A 20,481-nucleotide genomic window follows, 5' to 3' on the forward strand; every position below is an offset into this window, starting at 1 on the left:
TCTAACCCTAACCCTAACCTTGACCCTAACCATTGACCTAGCACTGTTTGTTTTCTTATGGACCGAGAAAAGCTTTTTAATATATTGTTAATAGTAATTCTTTGTTACAGCGTTGCAAAATCTTTTTCCCAGTTTTCTTTTACCTTTAGATCATAAACTTTTTTTCTGAAGTTCATTTGGAAGAGTAGTTTAGTTGTGATAGGAAGAACATTCTAAATGGAAAAGTAATGAAAAGGTTGCCCTTTTAGATATAAAATGTATTGAAAAAAACTACCAACATTGAAGTATCGTGGAACACACAGGAAGATCAATGGATACCACTCAGAAACAGATGCACACATGTAAGAGTTAGGTAGGTGATGAAGGTGGTACCTGAAATCAGTGGAAGAAATGATGTACCGGCTGTTACAAAAATTACATTTGATTTCTTCCTCCGAAAACTACATAAATTCCAGATGGATTAAAAGACAAGCAGAAAAAAAACAACAACTTCAAATCAAGAAAACATTTTGTAACAAACACCTAAAAGGGAAATGTGCGAATTAACATGTAGAGCCAGAGAGGCTTGGAAGGGCATTCCAGGCAGAGGGAACCCGGCTGGAGCAAATGTCTCGAGGCTGAAAGAAGGAAGGCAGGTGTGCCCAGTCTATGGAGGAGACGCGCAGGAGTCGAACTCAGGGCGCCCACAAGGAGTCCGGGGCCGGGTCCTGGTCCGCCCCACAGCCATCATAATTATGTAAAATAGTACTTTTTTCCATATATGGTACTTAATAATCCGTTCTGGTGGGATGACATGCGTCAAGGAAGAGAGTTCGCAGGGCGGGGTGTCAGAATCCCAGACCTTCCCAGGCAGCTCCCGCCCGGCCTCACCCGCAACCCGGCAATGCACCAACATCCCGGCTCTGAAGTGACTGAGAGCTTCTTTCTTCCGATTGGACTCTCTCTGTGTCAATCCTCTCCTAGAACTCGGCTGTCCGTTGGAACCGCCCTTGGAGGCGGGGCTCCCGCCTAGGAAGCGGGAGGGTAGGTGGAGAGGGTGGAGAGTTGGAGAGGATGAATCTCCACCCCTCTGGGCACAGAGGCTCCTCCCACCATTCCCATAGGTCAAGATGTCCGTCCATCAAGGCCTGGAACGGGTTGGAGTGGGTGCGACATCCTGGAGGGCGGCATCGTCTGTCCAGGCTCCTCCTCGCCTCGGAGGCGGTGCTGGGCGCGGAATGGGCTGGCGGCTGAGAGGGCGGGGCGTGGCGGGAAGGCGGTGGGGCTGGGTGCGGTGAGGCGCGCAGATCACCGCGGTTCCTGGGCAGGGCACCGAAGACTGAGCCAGGCTGACCTGCTGGAGCTCCCGCCTCGCGCGCTCGCCCCACTCCGCCGTCGCCCGAGCGCTCGAGAAAGCCTTCTCGGGAGAAGCAGCGCCTGTTCCCCGGGGCACATCCAGGTTCAGGTAAGTGAGCCTCATCAGCCTGTCCCGACAGGGGCAGGCGGGCGGGGACGGCGGGGACGGGACGCGCGGCGTCTGGGGCAAGGCGGGCCGACGTGTAGTTCTCGGCCCCGGCGTGGCCGGCGACAGGCGCGGGCGGGCGGGAACGCTGCGGGGCCGGGCGGGGATACCGCATCCTTCCTGAGGGGCACCGGGACCCCTACGCGGATGCTCCGGGAAGGCGCCGCTGGAAGCGCGGCCTCGGGGAGCAGAGGAAACGCTTCGTGGCCAGCGCTCCCCGGAAACCCTTCATCTTCCCCAACCCCCACCCCTGCCCAGCGCACTCTCGCGGCGGGGCACCCGGGAGCCTCGACCTCCCCCTGCTGCCGGGGCGCGCGCCCCGCCCTCGCCTCGCCCAGTGCCCAAGTTGGGCAAACTTTTTAACCCCTTCCGGGGAGCCGGTGTGTCCATTGGACCCAGAGGGATGAGGACCAGGTGGGGGGCCCGGGGCTGCGGTTCCTTTGGAAGTTTCTAGGCCTTTTCGAAAAGGAGGTAACGGGCAGGCGGGGACCGTTGGGCAGCTGTCAGGGCGTCCTCCTGAGTCAGAATCGGGCCACCCTGCCGCAGACATTGCTCTCGGCTCGGTTTCCGCCCTCCGCGCGCGACTTCCTCATTCGCCCGGCTGCGAGCGGGCTGGCGGAGGAGGGGACCCGCGAGGTGCGAGTGGGCACGTGGAAAAGAGGGACAAGGCGGGCACCGGGTTGCGAGGCAGCAAAGACTTCCCTGCTCTCCAGTAGCCCCTCGGCCTTTGACTTGGGACTTCCTCCTGGGAGAGGAAGGCCCGGGAGTGCCCGCAGCCCTCCGTGCCGCCCAGGCGCGCACCTGATGCCGCCGCACCTGGGGGGTCTGGGTCCTGTGCCTTTAGGACTAGGCAGGCCCGGGCTATTAATCGTTCCTTTGTGGGTCAGATCCGGGGTTTTCTACACCCCTCCCAACCCCCTCGTCCCTGTGCAGGGAGGGGTCTTCACCCCATCCAGCCCTGGGACCACGCCCAGGGCAGGACCGTATCCCTCTTCTGTCCCTCGCCCCTCGAAGCCCCTCGAAACGGACTGTCCTCCAGGACAAGGCTGCTGGCTGTCTTGAAGTGGCGGCGGGGTGAGTGCCAGGGCTGCTGTCTGCGGCCCCACCCAGCCCCCACCCAGGTCCTGGAGACCGGCGGCTTCCGTCGCAGGGCCACTTCTCCGTCCACCGCTCTCTTCTGGGTTTGACAAGATTTCAAAGTAACTGTTGAGTAACTGGGGAAGGGGAAGAGCTTTAGCTCCTTCCTGCGGCACTGTGACCATTTCTGATTTCACTGTCCGAGGCCCGCCTGCTAACTCACCTGGTGGTTTATTACCTGTTTGGTAAGGAGAGAGGCCGCTTTAAGGCTTGTTTGGCCAATCACTCGATTAATGTTAGTTTATATTCAAGGCTGCTAGTGGTCGGGTGGGGGAGGGTACACAGATGTGTAATTGAGCAAATATTTAACTGGCTTCTGTGTGCCAGGGACTCTGCCAGGTGGTGGGGGATGTGAGGTTGAGTAAGACCTGGTCCCTGCCCTTGGGCACTTAGGGGAGCGCTGAGACAAATCCGTAGATGACTCCAGTGTGAGGCGAGGATGACAGAGACCCCAGAAAGGTGCTGTGAGTCATGGGGATTGGGAGAAAGGAGCCATCCCTTCCTGGGGAGATCCTTAGGCCTCTGCCTTTGAGGAGTTTACAGTCCTCAAGAGGAAATAGTGGCCCAGTGACTGAAATACAAAGGCAGCCTCTGATGCGTGTCGCAAGCATGCCATAGACAAAGGACTCCAGGAATTCCGAGAGGGGCCACTTCTGTCTGGGGCCAGGAGGGAAGCTGCCTGGAGGAGGGAGCACATTGCAGGTTTGCAGAACGGAGGACAAGCACTGGGTGTTGGAAAGTGAGGACTCATTTAGTGGGTAATTGAGGGGTAATTAAAAGCGTCAAGAGATTGCTCAGTGTAATTTGAGAGCCGCCGTGCCCCCCACATGGCTGCGGGGTGACACCAAAGAGCTCTACTCTTCACATTCAGCAAGTCCTGGCAGTGCCTGTGGGCAGGTCCAGGTGCTGGCAGATGCAGGCGCCCGGATTGGCAGGCTCTGCTCGGGGAAGGGCCGCCCGAGAGGTGCGTTCAGTGGGGCTGCCTGTCTGAAGGGCACGCGACGAGAGAGGAAACAGAGGGTCAGGGCCTTGGAATTCTGATTTTTATTTTTAAACTTTTAACCTCAGGGTTGGAGATGGGACAACTTCCCTCTTGCAGGATGAAGGATGCATGTTAATCACAGCCTGCCTGTCGCCTGTTCTTGCTCCAGAAAAAACAAAACAAGGATCTGTTAGCTTTTTAAAAGGAGAGAAGCACACTCGAAAAATGCAGCATTGTTGTGTAGCCTGGTAGGGTATTGCTAGCAGCCAGGCTGGCCTGTGCTTTCTTCATTTCCTCTTTGTCGCTAATCCTGCAGTAAAGTACTTAAGACAGCCCTTACCAGCTTGACATCTTATTTCAAAAGGAGAGGAGGGGTTGGCGGTTGTTTTCCTCAGAGGCAGGGCCCTACCCTTCTCTTGGGGGAGAAAGAAACCCAAAGCAAAGGAAAAAGAAAAAAAAAAATCCAAGCCTTAGCAGCTTCCTCTCAAGCATCATGTTCCAGAAATATTTAGAATAACAAAATCTGTGTGTCCTCCTAATTAAACAAACGTCCTAATTTGCTGAGCACAACACAGCATCTCTGCCTCAGGGGCAGGAAGTGCTTTTTCTCTTTGTGCAGTCCCAGAGTCCCTGACTCTCCACCCGGGCCTTAACCCTTGGTGCGCTGAGCCCCTGGGCGCAGGTTTTCTGGCGACGACAGGATGGAGCCCTCCTGTGACTGACGGCGTTCCCACTCTCCGAGCTGGGAGTTGTGTGGTTGTGAGTTTTGGAACAGGATTCCCGTCCTGAACCTGCCAGGTACTAGCTCTGTGACTTTAGACAAGTCACATAACCTGCGTGGGAATCAGGACTTCTACCGTGCAGGGTTAGAAGTGAGAGTTAAAACACATAAGGTACGTAAAGGGCCCATGTAAGGAATGTAAAGTGGCTTTGTGAAGCTTTTCAGAAAATACATAATTGTTCAGTCTTAATTCCCTGGGCTGTCAGGGTTGGAAAGAGACGAGGAGGGGTAGATGGTTTTCCTGGCTCCTGGCTCAGTGCTCTTTGTACTTCTGAGAAGGTGTGTGAGTGTGTGCGTATGTGTGTGTGCAGCACTGTGAAACCTAAGTGGTAAAACTGCAGGTGGTTCTGGGGCCTGTCTGCTGATGCTTTCAGATGCACTTGGTCATGCACTTGTGCTGGGCAGTCTCATTTCAGTCAGGGCCCTGGCCTGGGCAGGAGATGCGTGGACTAACTGCAGTTTTAACTCTAAAACACGGTTTCCCATGATCTGGGATGTAACCAAGGCTGGCACAGGAAGAACCTTGGGTGTCTGGAGACCTGGCTTCTAGCCGTACCTGCGAGAACATTTGATGTTGGTCGAAAGTGCCCTTATCATCTACAAAGACATCACACTGGTTTACGAGACTGCTGATTATGCACAAGAGGGCTGGGGGACTGAAAAATCCATTAATTTTAATTTCTCCAAGATGGTTCAGTTTCTTAGGCACTCTCATGCCCTATCGATGGGAGCATGAGTTGTAACCATTCGCCTTTTTGAAGGTAGTTTGGCTGTGTCTGTCCAAGGCTAGTCAGTCCTTCTGTCTGAATTCTAGGAATGCACCCCACAGACAAACTCATGTGCAAAAGGAAATGTCCGTGATAGTGTTTGCAGCATAACCATAGACGGAGACGGGAAGCAGGGTCACTGTCCATTCGAAGGGTCGAATAAATCCTGACACAGCTGTGCAGCGGCAGCCCTTGCAGCCTGTTAAGAAATGAAGCTGGTCTGTCTGGACGGAGAGGCCGTGCTCTCCGGGATATATTACAAGTGGAAAAGCTAGAGAGACGACAAGTATGCATGGTGGTCCCTCCGTGTGAAACGTGCTGGGTCGCTTTGGCCTGGTGCCTGGGAAGACACGGAGACTTTGGTCATGGTGGTTGCCTCTTCTGGGGACCCAGGAAGTACAGTGGGGGGTGGGTATTCCTTTTCATTAAATGCCTTTTTATGTATATGGCCCTTAAATCATCACAAATTTAAACTTCTCTTATCTTTATTACCTATACAAATAAGGGGGTTGGCCGGCCAGTCTTGTAGGTCTCAGCTTTAAAATGCATTGCTCCAGATTCCAAGTTTCACACTGAGTGCCTACTGTGTGCGAGGCAGGAGGGAAGGTTTTAAAAATGGACTGACTTGCTGTTGTGGTTGGAACATTTCTGGGTCCTGTTTTCTTCTCCATGATGTCACATTGTCACCAGAGTAACCCCTTAAACAAATGTCTACTCTGATCCACTCCCTCCTAGCCTGGAAAATGGTAGATGATTGCTTTTTCTTTGCTGGACGAGAAAAGGAACCCCCACAGTATGTGTCTGGAAAGTATTTCAGCGTAACCTTTTGCCAGATTCCCCACAGTTCCCTTGGCACCCAGTCACCTGGGGTCCTTTCCTGGGGAGTCCACCCTGACCAGAAGTCTACACCAGGCCTTTATTCTCTTGGGTCCTCTAAACTTGGGGTCATTGCAGCCACTAACGTGCCCCTTCCTACTCCTTCCCCAGTTATCCCCCAGGCATCTGCTGTATTAACAGTGGAAAAGCCCACATTCCTGGAAATGGGATTAGAAGGGTGCTTCGAACCCCATCCCCTTCTCAATGAGGAGCATCTTGGTCTTGCGTGGTGTGGGTTTTGGAGAGGCTGCCGGCTCTGCTTGCTGCCGGTTCTTTTCCGTGGCAAAGGTGGCGGAAGACCCCTTCAGGGTCTTGGCCAGGCCTGTGTCCCTGCCAGGCAGCCTCTGGGCCTCCTGGAGGAACGGCATGAGTCACACGAGTGTAGAGAATGAGCCTGGGTCTAAAATGGGCCGGCCAGCACATGGGGCTGAAGGCTGAATGCTGGCATGTACCCCCATCCCTCACTGCCCCCCAGCCCCCACCTGCCCCTCGTGCTCTTGATGGTACCAGATATTTGGGAGGCAGGAGGGGAGCTGCCCTCTTGTGTCTGATGCACGTCTCTTTAAAAAGTAACAGGCTGGCCTCTCTGTTGGAATTTGTCAGGCCCTCATTCTGCTGACTAGTTTCTCAAGCCCGAGGTGATTCAGCTCCTCGAATGGGACACAACATCCTGGCCCCTGGGCAGGGGTGCCCAGAAGAGGCTCTTGGCTGGCCTTTGGCTGAGGGCAAGGCCTTCTCGGGGCTTCTCCCCAGCCTGACCTTGCATTTCCCACGTGGACGTCTTCTGGGCTACCTTCTTCTTCAGCCCTGTTGGCTACTCCATTAGGGCCCTTCCCACTGAGGCTGAGGCTGAGGCTGAGGCTGGAGGGAGGCTTGCAGGTCCTTCCGGAAGTTGCCACCGAAGGGTGTGGCTTCCTGCCTGGGCAGGTTGGGCTGGGCCTTTGGAGAAGTTGAAGGTGGAGTTGATCTTCCCCCACCCTCAAGTCCTTGGCCCTGCGGGACTACCCCGAGGACCAGGGGCCTCTGAGGGAGGTCCCTCTCTTACTTCCATGGGTATTTACATTTTGGGAACTTGAGTCTTAAGATTTCTTTTCCTTTCGTTTTAACTCATTCTAAATGACACCCTGCTTAAAAGAAAAATCGGCAAAACAGTAAAATCTCCCTATGAACGGACTAAGAATTAGAGAATGTTTGCACTGGTAGGGATCTTTGGGACAGTGTAATCCCCCTGCCCGTGCCCCTGCCCTCCATTAGGGAAGGAGTGCTTTGCCGGAGCTTACCTGTCAACCGGTAGAAGAAAGCTTTGGGGTAGAAGAAAGCTTTGGGCCCCCCCGGTTTCACCCACCCCCAGTGCCTTTCACTCAAAATCATGTGGCCTCATTTAAAAGTGGTTTTGAACTGTTATCATCCCTTTTATGTGCTGTTTAGCCAAGTAACACATACTTAGCTCCTTTAATCTTTCCTCAAGAGTCTGTTCTTCCACACCCTTAGTCTTTTTCTTTTTTTGGGGGTGAGCACTAGGGTTAAGAAAGGGGGTGGGAGGTGTTTTGGGTTTCTCTGAACTTCTTCCAGCTGGACAGGGCCGTTTAGGCCGAAAGTTCCCACAGCTCAAAAATCAATATCTCACGTCGGGGAGGGTCAGGCAGCAGGGAGGGCCGTGCTGGGAGCCCGGTGTCCCTCAGCTAGTCCTCCCTTCTAGTAATTTCAAGTCATTTCATGTCTCGGAGAAGTGATTTTTGGTTGGCGTGCCGCAAGGACTTTTAAAGCATGCGGTACCTGACTCTTTAGTCAGCGGCGCTGACCTCCTTTCCCGAGGGTTGCCAAATGAAAAAGACAACACCCAACACAGTAGCCATCCGGTGTGAGTGAATCAGAATTATACCTTTTTTTGGTCAGATCAGCAAAAAATATATTTTTTTGGTGTGCTGCAGAATGTTAGTAATGACTTTATGTGTGCCATGAGATGAAAAAGGTTGAACATCGCTGTCTGGGATGATCGTTTGGTTGTATTTTCAGTCTGAGACCCGCAGCAGAGGGGCCAACACCACGAGAGCCTTGGGGTCAGGTAGAACTGGGACCCGGCCTCGCCTTTTCTCCTGCCACACTGGAGCCTCCGTCGCTGCGTCTGCAACGTGGAGATCCCTGCCTTTTTAGGCTTGCTGCAATTCACACATAAATATATCTAAGGCGGTGCAGTTTTTTCTCTCTCCCCCTCCCACTTTTTTTTTCTTTTTATGTTATCACCATCATCAGACCGTAGAAAATATATGTTCAGGTTTTGAAGAGTTGAAATTTGTCCAGCAAGCCTGTTCCCATACCGCCAACAAAGGTATGGTGACTTAAGATAACTGAGGAACCTGCCAAAAGATTTTCTGGGCTCGGATGCCGAGGTTTTCAAGGCCTGCAACCTTTGCATTCTTCTTACCACACAAAACCACTCAGCCTGTTACGTCGGAGCCGGCTATGAGCTGGCTTAGGCATTTTTAAAAAGGGCTGTTACAAAGCAGCAGAGGCACCTTTATTTAGAGTCGTCTGTGTTCAAAAGCCACCGAGTTTCCTGTGTTTTGCATGAAGTCACTGGGCTGGAGAAGGCAGCTTCCTGTCTGATAAACATAAAGATGAGGCACTTGGAACAGTTTTGGGACTTAATCTAACTGGTCTGGAAGGGGCGGGGGAAGATTTTAGAACCCACGGGACTGTGAGGACAGACCTGCAGACCACAGGTGGGGTCTTTCTTCCTCCCTGGGTCCCAGGTTCTCGCCCAGAGCCTGGCTCAGAGTTGGGACCCCCCCCCCCCCGCCCCCCGCCACCGTCCTTGTAGTGTGAGTGGAGTTCAGTTCTCAGCGGTGCCTGTAGGCCTGGGGACACGGAGGCCCAGGCGAAGCTTTAGGATGCCATTCAGTTAGTGATCTCTCCACTGCAGAAAATGCGGATGCAAGGAACTTGTCTGGAAATCTCTGGGGCGAGAAAGGTGGTGGCAAGGAGCCACTGAAAAGTTTTTGTCTAGTTTTGAAACATTGAAGAGCCCATTATTTACCTCACATGTCTTTGCCAAGTCAATAGCAGAGACTCCTTGGGCTCCTGCTGTGTGGCCCGCACTGCAGACCACTGCGTCTGCTCGCTGGGCTGCAGGGGGATGGATGCAGAGGCCGTCCTTGTGCTCTGCAGCCTTACCCTCGCATGTGGCAGGGACACTGGGAGGAGTCTGCCACAGGAGGCGGGCCCCTGCTGCACCGAGTGGCTGGGGACTTCTGAGCCTCCCGAGTGGAGGCTGGCACTGCCCGGCAGGAGGAGGGCAGGTGGGGATGGTGGGCAGGAAGGGAAGAGGCTCTGGGGGGAAGGGCACTCACTGGGTGGGGATCAGGATGTCTGGGCTGAAGGCCTCCTGGCTCTGCTAATAATAGCAATAGTAATAATAACAAATTTTATTGTGCCAGTGCTTTTACCTCATTTCCTCCCTCATTCTCATGATGAGGGAGGAAATTATGCCCACTTTATAGATATGGAGACTGACCAGGGATTCAAACGCAGGTGCTCTGACTCCAGACCCCAGTGTGACCTTGTAGATGCCCGTCCGTCACTCCTGGGCTTGGTAGTGAGGGGCTGCCCTGGTCCCTGGGGCGTCCTTCCTCATCGTGACTGGAAATCAGTGAAAGAAGCAGAGCGTGGGGCCACGGCACAACGGGGCCTCCTGCTCTCCAGTGCAGTTGGCTACTCAACAGCAAGGTTGCAGGTGTTGCCTTGGCTACGGACTTCACCTTTAACCTCAGCCAGCCATTTGTCAGATGTGTGTGGCTGGTCTTAAGGGAGGGCAGGTGGACAGACCACAGCCAGGCAGTGTAAATCCTGGCTGCTGTGCCTGCCTGCTGGTGGCTGGGCCCTGGCTGGTCCTCCCTGGAGAGCCGGCCAGCCAGCGGGCCTGCCGCCATCTTGACCACGGGCTCCTCCTGACCTCAGCCTGCTCGCATCCAACAAACTGGCATTCCTTCCTTCCTTCCTTTCTTCTTCCTTCATTCATCTGTCCATCTTTATTCAGTAACCGCCCCTCAGAGCTTACTCTGGGTGCTGGGCACTGGGCTGGGTGCGGGGGATTTGGAGGTGAAGGAAGCGGATTCCGAGAGCTGATGGTGTCCTGCCAGCTACAGTGTGCTGGGGGCCCAGGAGGGTCTGAGAAGGCTTCCTGGAGGAGGCGGCATCAGAGCTGGTTGCAAGTGAGGGATGTGGCACAGCACTAGTAGGGAGCGGGTCCGGGACCTTGTTTAGTTGCTCAGACTCTGGTGGTGCTTTGTTCAGGGATGATTCAGGTTGCCGAGGCCCTCTGAGTCACTGCAGCTGATAAAAGACTTCCTCTCTTCAGGAGCCCCTCTCCCAGCCTTTTAAGGAGCCCAAATGGCCATTAGAACCTCCTTCTCTGGGCCATTTCCTGGGAAATGTGGGAATGCAGGATTCCACGCTGAGGTCCTTAACCCCCTGCGTGGCTGCTGGGAATTCTGCCTGTGTGTGCTCTGGGTGTGTGGTCAGCAGGCTGTTCCCAGCTGAAGGGCTTGGGATGAGACTTTTTTATGGAGTGTTGAGAGAGACATAGTTGTTCCTGGAATCAGTTCCCCTTTTAAAGTTTAAAAAAGGGAGGCATTGTTTATAGCACCAACAATATGACGACAAAGCTGGCAAGAAGATTTGTCGCATACCCCCTCCACAGTTTGCATCTTTCTGGGCTTCCTGTCCATATTGCCACAGTTATTATTTTCATGGCCATGTTACGGTCCACAGAGAAGAACCACTGTTTACATTGCTATAAAGTTCCATAGGTTTTATTGACTCTTGGAAATTAATTTGTTGAGCAAATACATCCTGAGTAGCTGTTGCAGGCCAGAAGCTGCTAGGTGGTTAGGATGTAGAACGATCGAGACACCACAGACCCTGCCCTCAAGGGGCTCCCGGTGTAGACCCAGAGAAGGATCATGCCACTCTGGTGTAGCGGGGCTGTGATAGAGGTGAGCCCGGGAGAAAGTGGCAGCTTCGATGCCCAATTTGAGTTGATGGAAAACAGGTAAAACCACTTTGTCATTTGTGGTGAGAAAGCTTAGGCCTGTGGATCCGGGAGATCTTTTTGGGCTCACTGGGGGAAGATCTTCAACCACCTGCCCCCCTCCTTGAGTAGTTTCCTGCACAGGCCTGGGCCAGGAGACAAGCCCGGAGGACGTAAGGGGGCAGAGGCTCCCAGGGCCCTTGTCAACAGGGAGGCTGGGAAAATAACCCCTGGCCCTACTGAGAGAGACCCCTCCGTGACCACCGGTAGGAGGCAGCTAGGGGTGAGGTGGGGTGGGGTGGCCTCCAAAATGTCCAGAAGCTACTGGCAGGCCACCTAGGTGGTGCTGTGGCTCCTGCCTGCTGGATTGTAGCAACAAGTTGCAACAGTTTAGTTTTGTTGTAAAGAGGAAGTTTCAGAATCCTAGTGGCTACTTTTGAGCAGTTACATAGATGTTCACAGTGGTAAGGGAGCTGTTTGGGGGTGGGCTGGGAGCGCAGGAGGGGAGAAGGTGGGTGGTCAGGGGTCTAGCAACTGGAATGCAGTGTCTTTGCTCTGGAATTTTTGTCATTCCAGTTATATGGCCTCCTTGCCGGTGTCCTTTCCTCCCTGCAGCCCTCATTGTCCCTGTTTCCTCAGCCCGGCTCCCGGCTCGAGGGAGCCTGACCTGAATGCTGCTGTCTTCCTGGAGAGCAGGAGAAGTCACTTGTTTTGAAAGGAGCCAAAGGTTATTTATTGTCACCCATCCCACCCACCTCGGGAGAGAGCAGTCTGGGCGTGGCCCCAGTCGTGGTCACTGGGACACTTGCACAGTCTGGTTTGTATTTTGGGTTTTATCGACCTCCGAGTCCCCTTTCCCACCTGCAGTGGGGCTTTGGCTCAGTTCCAGGCCGCTCGGGTGTGGGGTTTGACTGGGAGAGAGCCCTGTCTGTCTCGGTCCTCCATGCCCCCCGTTCGTGCACGCTCAGAAAACCAAAAAGAAACCCTGCACTTAACCTCACTTTATTTTTTACATATTGACTTAAAATCAGTGCGAAGATGAAACAGAAGCTGGGGGTTCCCGCACGTGGTAGAGGGTCCCTGGTGGTCGAGGTGAGGCCCTCTGTGTATCTTGTTTGTTTGCCTTCTGTCACCTTGTTTACACTATTATTTGGTGGTGATTATAGGCTAGAGATGATCTTTCGGGTTTGTGCTAATTTTAATTCTTGACCAGCTATATTGGAGGAGGAGAGGTGGGTGCAAAGAGTAGGGAAGAAGATAAAGCAGCAGGAGACTGCCGGGCGTGGGAAGGGAGTGGGTGACTTTAGAAGCAGCAGCTGGGTTTAAATCCCATTTTCACTCGGTTTACGAGTTGATTGAATGTGCATCAAGTGCTGGGGCTTCCCGGTGGAGTGAAACAACCCAAGTCTCTGCAGTTTCCATGCTGGCAGTCAGACGAGCAAGCTCACTCACCATGGCGGGTCAGGGCGGCGGCAGGTGCTGAAGAGAGCAACACACAGGTGAGGGCGTCGTGCAGAGTACCACACACGGCGTGGCTTAAACCACAGAAATGCATTCTCACGGTCAGGAGGCTACAAGTCCAAGGTCAAGGTGCTGCAAGTTGGTTTCCTCTGAGGCCTCTCTCCCTGCCTTACAGATGGCTGTGCCCTTGCTGCCTCACTGCACGCCGTTCCCTTGTGCATGAGCATCCTTGGTGTCCCCCCACGTGTCCACATTTCCTCTTAAAGGGACAGTGGTCACATTGGATTAGGGCCCATCCTAATGGGCTCATTTTAATTCACTCACCTCTTTAAAAACTCTGTCTCCAAATACAATCACATTCCGGGCTCCTGGGGGTTAAGGCATCAACATAAGCATGTTTTTTTTTGGGGGGGGGCATGATTTACCACAACAGGGGAAAAGGGAGCGGGGGGGGGCGGTGTCAGTGGAGGCCTGTCTCATTCAGGGACATTCTGTCCTTCCGCTGGGTGTGGGGAGGAGCCCTGCAGGCCTTGGTCAGCTTTACCAGCGTGCCTCACCGCTTTGAGCCCCCGGCTTCCTCACCTGCGAAATATGGTTTCTGAAACGTGCCTCCGGTGCCCTTTGGGGAGCTGGCGTGTGGAAGGCCGGCCCCCAGCAACTGCAGCCCTCAGAGGCTCTCCTTCCACCCCCACCCCCACCTGCGGGCTGGCTCGCCAGCACCTCTGCCTCCATCCCTCTCCCATCCTCCCTGCTCCCGAGTTCCTCTTCTGATCAGGGTGCTTTCGTGAGTGGGCCCATGGGGTAGACTGGCCCCGGGCTGCCTCCCTCACAGGGGTGAGGGCACCCTCACCCAGTTCTTGGGGACCATGCCTCCTTGCAGGCGGCTCTCCCCGCTGGGGAGCCGTAAACAGGGTTTCTCCATGAGCAGGGAGTGGCACTTGGGGAAAACGGGTGCAGGGCTATGCACGTAAAGTGCCAGCTGCAGGCCGGGGCGTGGGGTGGCTGCCGGGGAGAGCCCCCTTGCTGCGTCTGCGCTCCCCGTCCGGGCACAGGCGACGGCTCACACTTCCCTGTGTGGTTCTCACTTCCCTTGTTGGCGGTGTCGCCCCTGGGCCCCTTGAGCGGGCCCGGCCCATGGTAGTAGGCACTTAACTGTGTGCCTGAGAAGTGGGTGAGTGTACTCGTGCCTGAGTGTGGGTCAGACAGCCTTCTGGGTAGAAGGCTGCGCGTGTTTCTTTGGGGTCTGAGGCTTACCCACCACGATGTGTTTGTTGAGTGCCGCTGTTCCGAGGCAGCAGTTCTGGAGTCAGACCCTCTGTCCTCATCCTGGGTCACTTGCCAGGGGTTGGCGAGCAGGTGGGGGCGGGCGGCCCAGTGGGCGAGGCGGGCGGGGGCGGCCAGCCTGGTTCCTGCAGGGGGCGTTAGCTTTTCTCCCTCAGCCTCCCAGCCCACCAGCATGCTGTTCTCAGCCCGCCCGCCTTCTGCCCGCAGCCAGTCCTGCCGCCCACCCACTGTTCCCTGCATTTGCCAGGGTGAGGAGGAGGTGGCTGTGCTCATAAAAACCGCCTCGTTACGGGATTAATTACTCGCTCCCGAGCGGTGTGGAATTCACAAGGCCCCGCCAGCGCTGAGTTCTCACGTCCAGTTGTCTCTCCTTCTTCCTCCAAACCTGAGTTCTGCTGACTTCCTGGCCAGCACGGTAAACCTCCTGTCAGGGAGGAAGGAACAGACAGTGTGCCCTCCAAGGCGGAGGTTGAAGGGCTGCCACTTGTTAGCTGTGTGCCCTGGAGTCTCGGTACTCTCAAAGCGAGGACGCTCTGGGGACACCGGGCTGGGGCACTTGCAGGTTTAGAGCTCCTCATGGGCAGAACTTCCTAGTATCACACACCTGGGGCAGACCAGCTGCGTATTACAGGGAGGCTGAAAAAGGGTAGCCTCCTTTTCCTGTAAATAAAACAAGTCTCTGCTTTAATTATCCTTAGGTGGAAATAGTGGACTCCCCCTCCCCCTTCCCCCCATTCTGGCTTTCAAGCAAGAATCTGAAGAATGTGACGCTCCATCGCCGACCTGAGCGAAGAGCAGGGGCTGGAGCAGGAATCAAGGCTCTTCCGGGCCGAACCCGGCAGCCCTGTGCTCTGTGCTCCTGGGCCCGGGACTTTCCCAGTTGGTCCTGGTCAGGAGTCGTGAGTCGCCGCAGCATTGAGGTCCTGGCTCTTTGGTGGGTCCTGGTTCTTCAGCGGGACCCACAGGGGACAGCTGGGAGGGGTGGGGGAGATAAGCACTCCCCACCCCAACACTCTCGTCTTAGAGAAACCAGGTTAAAAAGAGTTTGCAGAGGAATGGGGTTGCCGAGGAGCTTGGTGTCAGCCGGGAGGACTGCCACCGCCGCTGTGGTTTGGGTGACAGGGAGCGCTGTGGGTCAGCTTCGGTCCCGTCCCCTTCCTGACTGATGGCTGACTGCTGCTCGTGCGTCTTCCTTGCTGGTCCCCCTTGCTGGATGCAAGCAGAGCGCTGGCAGCCTCCCTGCGTCGGCCCTCAGGCCGTGGGCCAGGTGCACGGGCACAGAGACCCCGGATCCTGATGCTCCCTCCAGGGAACGGATACCACACGCAGCCGGCACCCCTGCGTCCTGGGCTAAGTCCCCGAACTGGTCTGGGCTTTAGTTTCCTGGTCTGCAAGTGGGATGCCACTCATAGCAGCTACCTCTCAGTGGGCAAGTGAGATCCAGGTGACAAGCGCCCGGAACCAAGCGTCAGCGGTTGTTTGTCTGTCAGCGCGGTCCTGCGGGGCGGGCTTTGTGAGTCCCACCCGACAGGTGAGGAGAGGGAGGGTTAGAGCTTTTACACAGCAGGTGCCAGTTTCCTGGTCCGTGAGCAGCGACCACGGCGCTCATACCCAGGTCGGCCCGGCTTGTGTCGTGCTCTGTCCTGACCTCGCACCCTCTGTGTGTGTATGCATGTGCACATGTGTCTGTGTGTACATGTCCACGTGTGTGCGCATATGTCCATGTGTGCACAAAGCTGGCAGGTTGCGGGGGTCCAGGACAGGACCGTGTGGCCTGAACCTGCCGCTCTCTAGGGCAGGTGCTGTGGCCACTTCCTTCTCTCACCTGCCCCTTCAGCCTTGGCCCCTTGGGAACCGGGCTGTGGCTCTGGCAGAGGAGTGACTCGCGGCGGGTGGTAAAATAAGCAGCGGCCAGGTTCCTGGTGAGGGAAGTGTGAGGTCATCCCTGTGGCCAGGCTCCCAGCTCGGGGACAGCGGAGTGGCCAGCTTCTTAGACCAGGTTCTACTACAGCCTGCTCTAGGAAACTGCAGTTTAATTTTTTTATTAAGTATGAAATAAGTGGGTTTTACTTTCAGTCAGTGGCTTGTTTTGGGGTCATTTTCCCCAGGGTGGCTGCAGGCTCTCGAATGCTGCTTGTCCACCCTGGCTGCCCTGGAGAGCTGGCCGTGCCCTGTGTGCCCAGGGCCGGCACCGGGAGAACAGGCCCGAGGGACGGGAACGCAGGGAGGAGAGGTGGTTTGCCGTTCAGTTTTGGATTCCTCGTTCCTGCAGTCCAGGGTGATGCAGAGCTGCCCCGGGGAGGTGACCTCCGCTTCCCACGCAGAGTCGCCGTTGGGTGCCCGGACTGCGGCTGGGCTCCCAGACCTCTTTTGTGAGATTCTGCTTCACCTGTGGGGGGTAACGCAGGACGGAATCCTCTCGTCTTCGTTCACGTTGCCTTGGTGGAGAGGAGGCTGCTGCCGTGCACCTTGGCTTTGAGCTGGTGACCAGGGCCTCCTGAAAGTCCTTAGACTGAACTGGAGGGTGTCTGTGAGCCCCCTAAAATGGGATGCCAAGGGGTCACAGCCTTCAAGGAGCGCTTGATGGCTGAAAATGTTAAGAACCACTGATCTGGGGGGACAGGAACTTTGGGTTTCCTGGTGTGTGTGTGTAAGAGAGAGAGAGAGAGAGAGAGAGAGAGAGAGAGAGAGAACAGATCAGCAGGCTGCTGTCGTGCACGAGGGTTTGTCCATCACGGGGTGAGGCCCGCCGCCCCAGGCAGATGAAAGTGTGGGGAGCACCTTTCACAGTCTCATCTCTGTGCAGTGGCCTCCTGTCCCATCGCATCCTTCTTGTATTAGACTGCGGTGTGCCACTTCTGGGTGCCTCCCCAGCGTGGGGCTGGGGCTGGCACTTCCAATGGCTTGACTGTAGGAGAGTCGATCCATTGTTACTCTGGAGACTGAGGAAACTGGGCTCTTCTTCCTTTCTGTCTTTGTGATCTTCCACCTGGACTCCAGGTGCTCAAAGGGTGTTTCCTCAGCGGCATCCGGGCAGGTCCCTTCACTCACTCCTCGCAGTCTCTGAGTCTCTCTTTTTTAAGGGGGAGGGGGAAAGCAGGGAAAGACAGGGCGGGTAGAATACCTTTGAGGTGGTCGTGATCAAATGGTGGGAGCGGTGGGAGGGGAATGTGGCCCCCACAGGGTCTTGCCTTGGCTGGGCACTTGCACTTGTGCTTGGCCTAACTCCCCGTGTGACCATGGGGGAGTCTCGGACCCGTCTGAGCCTCTTCTGCCCAGTGTGGGCTGAGTCAGACTGGCGTTTCTCAGTCTGCCAGCTGAGACTCATCGGTGGGTTGTGAAATGGACTGGGTGGCAGCCAGCATTTTTAGAAATGAAATAAAATAGATTTGAATGGGAAATATCAGAATGCCTAGGATATATTTGTGAAATTTATTTTGTTTGACATGTTTGTGTGTATTTGTGATAAAAAGTTCTTACTTTCTGCCCCCCCCCCCCGTGGTTTGAAATAAAAAGGGAAATGTTGGTACCCCCAGGATGAGTTAGTTGCCCTGGGGAGGGTCTCTCTCCGCCTGAACTTTGGTTCCCACCTGCAGGTCTTGAGTGGAGCTGGGTCTCCTCCCGCCGTTCCACGCGAGCCTGCGAATGGAGCGCCTTGGAAATCAAAGCCTTTAACTGAAGTTCTTGACAAAATTCTGGGAAATGAGCTGCATTCCTGGGGTGGAATAAATCATGCTGAGCTAGGCCAGGCAGGATGTGACTTCAAACCCCCGAAGTGGGCTGTGTGAGGGCAGCGCCTGTGAGTGACTCATTATGAGTTCGGTGGCGGCACAGACTTCTTGAGAGAAGAGGCAAAGACCGTGGGGGCGGGGAGCCGGCAGGCCCAGGGCGCCGCCAAGCACCGCTCCTCCTCCGTCGCTCACAATGGTTCTGTGAGTCGGCCGCGCTCCGACCGCATGGCGGAGACGGGGCTGGTGCTCCGCACGGCTCCTCGCAGCTGTCCTCGGGGCCGGCTGGGAGCGCCTCCGTTGTACAAACGGAGACACAGAGGCCCGGGGGCCACGTTTGCTCCGTGAAGTGGTGGGCCTGGAACCCCACAGCCAGCCCGTCCGCCTCGCGAGTCTGGTCCTTTCTAAGCTGCCTCCTGTAAAGGCCAGGAATGCGTTTAGCACCGTTTGGACGGTCTCTCCCCTCTCGGTGATGAAGCTCAGGAGCAGAGTGACTGGAGTGCCCCACTCGATCAGTTCGGGACGATCGTCCTTGACTGCCTGGCTAGTCGTGTGTGTCTTAGAAACGGAGTAAAGACTGTGAACATCAGATTTAGCTGGAAAGGGGGGGTGAGAAGAACAGGGCGGTGATGTGGTGGCCCTGGTGGTCACAGGGGAGCCTTGGCCCTTTCCAGGCTTTCGCTGCCCTGAGTGCGAAAGGGGGAAATGAGCCACAGAGAGTCCCTTACCTTTGAAATAAGGTGTGGGACTATTGGGCTTAGCATTAGGCACTTTGAGAATGGGTGGCAGAGCCCTAGCCAGGTGGTTCAGTTGGTTGGAGCGGTGTCCCCACACTCTAATAGGTTGCGGGTTTGATCCCCAGCCAGGGTACATACCTAGGTTGCCGGTTCGATCCTTGGTTGGGGAGCAAATGGGAGGCGACCAGTCCATGTTTCTCTCCCACACTGATGTTTCTCCCTCTCCCTCTCCCTCCCACTCTTTCTCCTTTCCTCTCTCGCTAAAATCAGTACATATATCCTAAGGTGAGGATTAAACAAATCAGTAAAGAATGGATGGCAGAGAGCGTGTGGAGTTTGGACCTTCCGGGAGGCTGGAACCTACCCCTTTACTTTAGTTGACCGGGTGTAACTCAGCACCGACACATCCGGCAGCGGGGACCCAGTGGGGGCTGGGAGCCGTTGAGGCCTCCGCCGTCAGCGGAGCAGCTGGACTAGGGTCGGGATGGCTGTCGGTGCGAGCGGCTTTGCTGTTCTTTTTTGCTATTGTTTGAACATGACTCAGAGTAGCAAGCTGCCGAAGGCCGGGTGGGTTCTGGGCTGAGTGGTTTTCAAAAACCATCCTTAGTTCTGGATGTTGCGTTGGGTTTCTCAGCTGCCGTGATGTGGATGTAGGAAGCCAGCGCGTTCCCGTGGAGACAGTGGCCGGGTGATTACATCCTTGTGGTGTGCTTATTTTTCTGCGTTGGGTTTCGGCACACTGTTTGCATGCTCAGGGGAAGGAAAACTGTGCTCTCAGCAGAACCAAAGGGGAGGAACAACTTCACTGTGGAACCTGAAGGGTCCAGGTCGCCCTCATGCAGGTGTGGGAAGCTCGAGCAAGCTCGGGACACGCTGTCTGTGGGGCAGCAGTTGGGCGAACATCCCTAAGGGGCAGGCAGCTGAACAGCTGTCAGCCTTGTCAGACTGGGGGCAGGATCCAGGCTGTTTGGGAGGGGACGGTGCCCCTTGAAACTCTCTGCTTCTCTTTGCGGTTTCTCCTGGACTGCTGAGTGAAAGCTCACTACCAGGCGGGTGAGACACAGGTGTGACCTCACCACCCAAATGTTGAAGGACTTTGAAAGCAAAGTCAGGGGTCCAGTGTAGGTGACCTCCCTGCAGACCCACAGACCCAGCCAGCGGCCTGGCCTCTTCCCGCTGAGTGCAGGCTGCTTAACCTGTTGCTGATGCACCTGCCTGCCTCTCCCTCTCACCTTTGACATTAGACATGAGGGGGTGAGGACGGGTTACCTGTGGAATGGTGATCTCTTGGACAGCCAGGTTCTCCGTGTGAGTGTGGACCCGAGCATTTGGAGCGTTCACTCCATGTAAGCAAGCACTGGTTGGAGGAACCTGTCTGTGCAGTGCCCTGGGCTCCGTCGGCCCCTCAGTGAGGAGTGGGGGACAGTCCCTGCCTTCAAGGAGTTCTAGGGAAGACGGCGAGACCAAGAGCAGTGGTTCTGGGACCAGGCAGATTGTACTGCAGCTGCCTGGTGGGGGTGGAGGGGGCGCGTAGGAACCGCTGGCTTGGGCCATCTGGGAGCCAAGGCGATCCTCCGGGAGCCACAGCTGGAATGGAGGGTGCCTGGCAGCTGGCAGGAGAGGGGGTGCTGGAGTGACAGTTCTGTTCGGAAGTCCATGGGCATCTTTCTCTCCAGGTGGGAAGGAGTGTCATTCTGAATGGGGCTGCCTTCAAGCTCTAATTGTTTTGTGCCCTGGCTGCGCCCACAGCCGTGCGTCTGTGGCCTTGAGAACAGGGGTGGTATCTTAGCGGAGGAGACTGGCTGGGGGGCACTCGGGTCTGTGACACGTGACGCATCAGATCCACAGTCGCAGAAAAGCTCCTAGGATGCTGGCGCGCTTCTCACGAAGGAGGAAATGATGGGGGTGCGGCAGGGTCTCCCAGGATTCTGTCTGAGCCAGATCAAAGGGTGATGTCTCCGCCTCATTTGTCCCTCTCTGTGTGGCATTTGGTCACTTTCTCCCCAGCCTCCTTGAAGGGCTCTCTTTCCTCTTCTCTTAGATTAGAAACCCTCCTGCCCCCTGGCCAGTCCAGTGCTTGCCAACTGCTGACCTTGCCTCCTTAAACTGAGGTCAGGGAGGGTGATCTTTTACAAATACAAATCTCATGATGTCACCCTCCCCTAGTCCCACCTCCTGTGGTGCCCTCCCCCTGTCCC

The 20,481-nt window shown here is 55.6% G+C and overlaps 1 protein-coding gene across 2 annotated transcripts in view; it reads left to right on the forward strand.

Annotated features, from left to right (window-relative positions):
* The first annotated feature begins 1,252 nt into the window (after positions 1-1,252).
* The window catches only part of MYH9 (myosin heavy chain 9), an 89,020-nt gene continuing 69,791 nt past the window's right edge, over positions 1,253-20,481 (forward strand). For both annotated transcript variants that reach the window (XM_045834833.1, XM_045834832.1), the window contains exon 1: positions 1,253-1,444. The gene's annotated coding sequence lies outside the window, so the exon portion shown is untranslated. The remainder of the gene's footprint in view (positions 1,445-20,481) is intronic.

The sequence above is a fragment of the Phyllostomus hastatus genome, unplaced genomic scaffold (assembly GCF_019186645.2).
Source record: "Phyllostomus hastatus isolate PE091 unplaced genomic scaffold, TTU_PhHast_1.1 phas_contig_198, whole genome shotgun sequence".
Lineage (NCBI taxonomy): Eukaryota > Metazoa > Chordata > Mammalia > Chiroptera > Phyllostomidae > Phyllostomus > Phyllostomus hastatus.